At 44.8% G+C, this 6,167-nt stretch overlaps 1 long non-coding RNA gene across 1 annotated transcript in view; it reads right to left on the reverse strand.

The window, feature by feature from the left end:
• LOC122556450 overlaps positions 1–4,804 on the reverse strand; it is a 21,051-nt gene extending 16,247 nt beyond the window's left edge. The window contains exon 1 of the long non-coding RNA XR_006313543.1: positions 3,710–4,804. This is a non-coding gene — a long non-coding RNA (uncharacterized LOC122556450). The remainder of the gene's footprint in view (positions 1–3,709) is intronic.
• Between the last annotated feature and the right edge of the window lie 1,363 nt (positions 4,805–6,167).

Here is a 6,167-nt window from a genome sequence, read left to right on the forward strand (position 1 = left end):
CGGACAGCTGGAACTGACAACCGGAAGCGGCAGATTCAAACCACTACAAATGCCGGAGGAAAGATCACAGAAGCGCTTCACAGGAGGCTCCCAAGCACTGAGGATGTCACCTAGACAGGGGACGAAACGTCTGCAACTTAAATTCTTTAAAAATAAAGAATTAAATTCATTTTAAAAAATAGAATTAAGAATCTGATGATAACCATGAGACTGTTGCTGATTGTTGAAAAAACACATCTAATACCTTTACAGAAAGAAATCTGTCACCCTGACCTGGCCTGACCTACATATGACTCCAGACCTATGTGATTGACTCTAAACTCTAGGCAATTAGGGACAGGCAATAAATGCTGGCCTAGACAGTGACATCTACATTCTGTAAATGCATTTTAAATAATTCAGAACCTACAGCTATTGTTCTGGAAAGTAAAACAAAGAACTGTGGAATCCAGAAATCTGAAACAAATACAGAGAATGAGAGAAATTCAACAGGTCCGGCAATATCTGTAGAGAGTAAAATAGACTCAAGTCCAGTGATACTTTGTCAGCACTGAAAGCAGCTGGGAAAAAGGGGTATTTATGCTGAGGATGGTGGAGCAGGGGTGGAGACAGGGGTGGAGGGTGTCTTGGGTAAGGTGGGATGGGAGGGGGAGTAAATCAGATAGATAGAACATGGAAAATGGACTTGAGGCTACAATTTGACCTGTTGAATGACAGGGTTGGCTCAAGGAGGCTTGGGTTCTTACAGTCTATATAACTGCTGGGCAATGCCCAATGCCAATATGGTAGCCAGGGATGGTTACAGCGAGTCGTTAAAGTATGGGTTGCACTATCAGGAAATGTTTTTTTTTGTTTTCTTTTGCTGAATTCTCATCTGTCAAAGCAACATGAGCATCCATCAGCAAAGCCCCAAGCAACTGAAAGTGTACAGACTGGAATGGGATAGTAGGAGCTGGTGAATATCAAGTTCTGGAGGGTTGTTGGGCAGCAGTAGGGAATTACCATGTTTCTGCGGGTGGCTTTTGGCTATGCTGTGTCTATCAGAGTTCAGCAGTCAAGAAAGTGTTTTGAAATTGAATCGATCTGCCTGGTTTAAATTTAAACAAACCTTGGCAGTTAATTGTCAGTCACCATACAACTGGTGTTTATTACAAGACAATGTCACTACCCGTCAGAGTCCATTGGCAGCCATTTGGCCGTTGCAGTGTAACATATTCTTTCTTTTGCATTCTTGCCAGTGCCCTGAAGAATACAAGATGGAAAGTTAGGAGAAAGTCTAATTTCTCAGGGCGACAGTCAAAAATCTCATTGTTTCCAACAGGGAAAACCATACAATCCTAGAATTTAAAATCATGGGTTCAAAACCTTTAGCGTAGTACAGAAAATAAGGTGCACAAAAAAACCAACTGTGAACTTCCTGTTGAAATCTGAGTCTTTGACTCCCTGTGATAAGTTTAGTCTAAACATCTTCAAATTGCAAAACAGATTTCTCACATGACTGAGTGTTTCCCAGGAGATTCATATTATTAACATGTCAATTTAGCTCCTTCTCACTCAGTGTAAACAGTCAGATATCTGAACATCACCAGTTTGGCAAGTGTTTCTTGTTGATTGTAAATAGTAACTTCCACCCTGCTGCACTCCTAATTGTCTTTTTTGTTATTTACTCATAGGATGTGGGTGTTGCTGGCCAGGCCAGCATTTACTGTCCATCTTTACATGCCCTGGAGAAGGTGGTGGTGAGCTAATTTCTACTCCTGTCGTCCATGTGCTGTAGGTAGACCCACAATGCCCTTAGAGAGGGAATTCCAGGATTTTGGCCCAGTGACAGTGAAGAAAGATGATCCCTTGGCTTGATGGTAATGGTTGAGTGGAGGATATGCCAGGCCATGGGGTTGCAGATTGTGCTAGACTATAATTCTACAGCTGTTGGTGACCCAAAACACTCCACATATGGCCAGACTTGCATTGCTAGATCTGTTTGAAGTCTATCCCATTTAACACAGTGATGGGGGTATTGTCAATGTGAAGGTGGGACTTTAATCTTCACAAAGGCTGTGAGGTGGTCACTCCGACAGATACTATCATGGTTAGATGCAGCCAGCAGATTGGTAAGGGTGAGGCCAAGTATGTTTTTCCCTCTTGTTGGCTCCCTCACCACCTGCTGCAGACTCAGTTTAACAACAATGCCCCTTAGGACCTGACCTGCTTGATCATTAATGTTGCTGCCAAACCACTGTTGATGGTGGGCTTTGAAATCCCCCACTCAGAGTATATTCTGTGCCCTTGCCACCCTCAGTGCTTCCTCCAAGTGTTGTTCAACATGGAGGAGCACAGATTCATTGGCCGAGGGAGGATGGTATGTGGTAACCAGCAGGAGGTTTCCTTGCCAATGTTTAACCTGAAGCCATGAGACCTCATGGAGTTCACAGACAATGTTGAGGACTTCCAGGGCAACTCCCTCCTGACTATATCCCAGCTCCACAGGGTCTGTCCTGCCAATGGGACAGGACATAGCCAGGAATGGTTGATTCTGTGAGTATGACTATGTCAGGCTGGTGCTGGGCTAGTGAGTGAGAGACAGCTCTCCCAATTTTGGCACTAGCCCCTAGATGTTGGTCAGGAGGGCTTTGCAGGGTTGGCAGGGCGGAGTTTGTAGTTCACATTTCCTGTGCCTTTTTCAATGTCGGGAAGTAAGTCCAGTTTCATTTCTGTTCTGAAACTTTCTAACAGTCGATACAATTGAGTGATTTGCTTGTCCATTTCAGATGGCAGTGAAGAGTCAACCACAATGCTGGGGGTCTGGAGCTATCACTGGACTGTTAATCCAGAGACACAGGTAATGTTCTGGAGATGCAGATTTAAATCCTGCCAAGGCTGATGGTGGAATTTGAATTCAATAACAAATAATCTGGATTTAAGAGTCTAATGAAGACTTTGAATCCATTGCTGATTGTTGGGAAAACAGCCAATTGATTCAGTAATGTCCTTTAGGGAAGGAAATCTGCCATCCTTACCTGGTCTGACCTACATGTGACTCCAGATCCACAGCAACATGGTTGACTCTTAACTGCCCTCTGGGTAATTAGGGATGGGTAATAAATGCTGCTGTGCCAGTGATGCCCTCATCCTGTGAATGAATAAATGTCAGACCAGGTAAGGATAGTAGAATTCCTTCTCCAAAGGATATTAGGGAACCACTTGGGTTTTTATGACAAGCGTTTCATAGTCATCATTCGACTTTTAACTCTAGATTTTTGTTTTGTTCAATATCCGTCCTCTGTTCTGGTGGGATTTGAACCTGGGACCCCAGGACATGACTTGCGACTCTGGGTTACTAAACTAAAAGCATTTTTCCTAACCCCGACACTGTTATGGATGAATAACAAGGATTTAAGCTGATCTTTCAAAGAGGCATCACAGGCATGCTGGGCTGAATGGCCTCCTTCCTTACTGTAAATTTTCATGGTTTTTGTAGCTGCAATTACGTAGCATACCAATAATTATAAAACATCGATTTCCTGCAAATATAATTACCCGCCATGGGCTTCCACTCAGACTGTACAGATTCTCTATATTCCAAACAGTTTATGAACAGGAAATGCTGCAAATACACAAGAAATCAGCTCAGAGTTGGCAGAGAGAGACAGATTGGAATGACTCAGGCATTCCACCCACAACATTAACTTGTCTCAGAGATTACACTTACTGACTGAAGGCACGGAACACTTCCACAGTTTTTTATCTCGATAGTTCTCACTCTAATGTCCAGGTTCCTCAAGACTTCATGCCCCTCCTTATCTCTGTAACCTCTGTAACCTTATCTCCAGTCTCACAACCATCCAAAGGTTCTGCAGTTTTCCAAATCTGGCCTTTGCTTCATCCTTCACTTCCTTAACTCCACATTCCAACCGTATTGGTCCTGAACTCTGAACACTGGAGCTGCCTGTCTGAACACTCTCTGCCTCTCTCTCTCTTCCTTGTTATGGGAGAAAGATCTGCTACCCTGCCCACCTACAGCATGACCACATAAGAAACACAGAGTCAGGTTTGTGAAACACAGAGATCAAGCCTGCCAACACACATAGAACACACCCACAATGCCCCACAATGTCTTGGCCAAGCAGGCTAACAAAGAAACCAGGTATGGCCAAGCTGCTCCCAGACCAGAGAATACACTTCCCAAACAGCCTGCACAGTAAAGCTCCCAGCCCCGATTAGCACTGCGATCCCAAAACGCTAAGGGCAGGCTCACTTCCTGTTGAAACCAATACCACATAAACAAAGAGGCAGACTGAGAGTCCCCGGAAGATTTCGCTCGCAGGAGGAACACAACGGACAGACCTGGATGCCAGGAGAAGAGACATTCACACATCTGCGTGCGGACAGGAAATACAATGAAGAATCCTCTAGAAGACATCCTAACCCACTCACGGAAATGGCTGGAATCTCCTGTGTCAACTACAAATGAATTGCTGCTGCCGGACGTTTGATTAATTTTCATTCAGTTTATTCTTGTTTTAATCGCTTCACAATTTTCCCCATTGTACTGTAACTGCTTTACAATTATCACCTATGTGCAGTGCCCCTATAAAGCCTGTCTGCACCTTCCACTCAGGGAAGAGAATCCTAGCCATCTGTGCAGAGAATCAATTCTGTGTCAGCCTGGTCAATTTCTCTTCCACAATTTTGCTTTGTTCAATATACCGTTTTCCTGCTGCGCTTTTCCAGCAACACACTTTCAGCTCTGATCTCCAGCATCTGCAGTCCTCACTTTCTCCTCAATAAACCGTTTGTCAATTTCACCGTGATCCTCGTTTTGTGGTCTCTGATTCCATGGGCTGAATGTTTCCAACACTTGTAAACATTCCTTCAAACCTACCCTTGCTCCTCTCTCCTAAGATCATCCTGTGTGAATCAGTGCCAATTTTGATCTAACTTTGCTCCTGTGAAAGCCCCTTGGGACATTTTATTATGTCGTAGGCGCTATGTAAATGCAAGCCGATGGGTTTGTTTTATCTTGCATTTTCAGAGGTTCACGCTTTGATTCAGGAGAATGTCCCTGTTGTTCCCATTGGCCAAAGACTCAGATTCAGTGTTGACTGTTCAGAATTGGAGCACATGACATCGTATGATAAAGGAAGTTGGATAAAGGAACACAAAATGGGTGTCAAACTATTGTTGACTATGTTCCCTCAATGTGCTGAGTGTGATTTCACCGGTAAATACCGGGAGATTTCTTTCCCCTCTAAACTGGTCTTAGGACTGTTTTAATTCTCCCGGGAGACTGTGTGTCCAGGGTGGGGAGCCAATGATGTACACACAGCTGGAAGTTAGCTGGATAGTTTGGGTAGGGTTTAGCCAATCTCTCTCCCTTGCTTTCATCTTGCGTCAAATTCTTCCAATAGCTCACCAGGAAAGTGGAATTGGAGGAGGCCATTCAGCCTATCAAATCTCTTCCACCTTTCAATCAGCAAATGGTGAGCATCGTCATGGCCATGGAGTCATAGAGATTGAAAGCACAGAGAAAGGCTCCTCAACCCATCAAGTTTGTGCCAGTCAAAAACAACCACCTAACTATTCTAATCCCATTCCCCACTAGTTGGTCCATCTTCTTAGCGTGTGCGCATCTGAATAATTCTCCAATGTGATGAGGGTTTGTGTCTCTCCCATCCTTCCAGGCAGTGAGTTCCAGATCCCCAAAGCCTTGTGGGTGAAAAGGCTTTCCCTCACATCTCCTTTCAACTTCCCACTCCTTACCTTCGGTCTGCGCCCCTGGACATTGATCCCTCCACAACGGGGACATGTTTCTTTCCATCCACCCCATCTGTATTCCTCACAGTTTTATACATCTCCATCACATTCCCCTTCAGTTTCCTCTACTTCAAGGAGAACTATCCCAAGTCTGTCCGGTCTCCATAACTGAATCTCTTTAGACCTAGCAACAGCCTGGGAACTCTCTCCTGCACCCTCCCCAGTGCAATCACATCACTCTGTGGATTCCAGAGCTACACCCAGTACCCTAAGCTGTGGCCTAACTAGTGTTTTAGACACCCGCACCAATCAACCACACCGCCCTGTGGCCCAACATTTCAACTCCCCTTCCCACTCTACCGAGGACATGGAGGTCCTGGGCCTCCTTCACCGCCGCTCCCTCACCACCAGAC

This window comes from Chiloscyllium plagiosum, chromosome 14 (genome assembly GCF_004010195.1).
Source record: "Chiloscyllium plagiosum isolate BGI_BamShark_2017 chromosome 14, ASM401019v2, whole genome shotgun sequence".
In the NCBI taxonomy this organism is placed as follows: Eukaryota; Metazoa; Chordata; class Chondrichthyes; order Orectolobiformes; family Hemiscylliidae; genus Chiloscyllium; species Chiloscyllium plagiosum.